General features: G+C 42.6%; 1 non-coding gene across 1 annotated transcript; it reads right to left on the reverse strand.

The window, feature by feature from the left end:
- Positions 1-389: 389 nt before the first annotated feature.
- Positions 390-464, reverse strand: Trnas-cga. Its single transcript has one exon. It is a non-coding gene; the product is annotated as a tRNA-Ser (tRNA).
- Positions 465-847: the final 383 nt, after the last annotated feature.

The following is an 847-nucleotide window of genomic DNA, read 5'->3' on the forward strand; positions in this document are numbered from 1 at the left end:
TATCTACCCAGCATGTCGAACCTATGTGATGTACCGATTCACTTTTACTATCTCCTACGATCTGAAACTTCCTGGAAGATTAAAACTGTGTGCCGAACCAAGACTCGAACTCGGGATCTTTGCCTTTCACGGGCAAGTGCTCTACCAACTGAGCTACCCAAGCACGACTCACGCCCCTTCCTCACACCTTTAAATCCGCCAGTACCTCGCCTCCTACCTTCTAAACTTCACAGAAGTTCTCCTGCGAACCATGCAGAACTAGCACTCCTGGAAGAAAGGATATTGCGGAGACATGGCTTAGCCACAGCCTGGGGGTTGTTTCTAGAGTGAAATTTTCACTCTACAGCGGAGTGTGCGCTGATATGAAACTTCCTGGCAGATTAAAACTGTGCGCCGGACCGAGACTCGAACTCGGGACCTTTGCCTTTCGCGGGCAAGTGCTCTACCAACTGAGCTACCCAAGCACGACCCATGTTCCGTCCTCACAGCTTTAAGTCCGCCAGTACCTCGTCTCCTATCTTCCAAACTTCACACTTTTTGTTTCATTTTTTAATTAGTCTATTACCCACAAGCTTCAAATCAACATGAAATTATATTTATGAAACCGTTATTGGGAGTAAATTAATGGAAATTAACACAACATTTAAATTAAAAGAAGATAAAACCTGTCAAAAGCACATATTCGGATTACAGTCAAAACTTTCGTCTAGTGATGTAAATAAGATAAAATATTTTACCATAATTCTGGATTTTAAAATTAACGGCATGACACAGTATTCTGAACAGCGTTGATACATACATCACTTGCAAAAATTGGAGCTTACGGGACTAAGTACAGAGCAACTGA

The sequence above is a fragment of the Schistocerca piceifrons genome, chromosome 5 (genome assembly GCF_021461385.2).
Source record: "Schistocerca piceifrons isolate TAMUIC-IGC-003096 chromosome 5, iqSchPice1.1, whole genome shotgun sequence".
In the NCBI taxonomy this organism is placed as follows: domain Eukaryota; kingdom Metazoa; phylum Arthropoda; class Insecta; order Orthoptera; family Acrididae; genus Schistocerca; species Schistocerca piceifrons.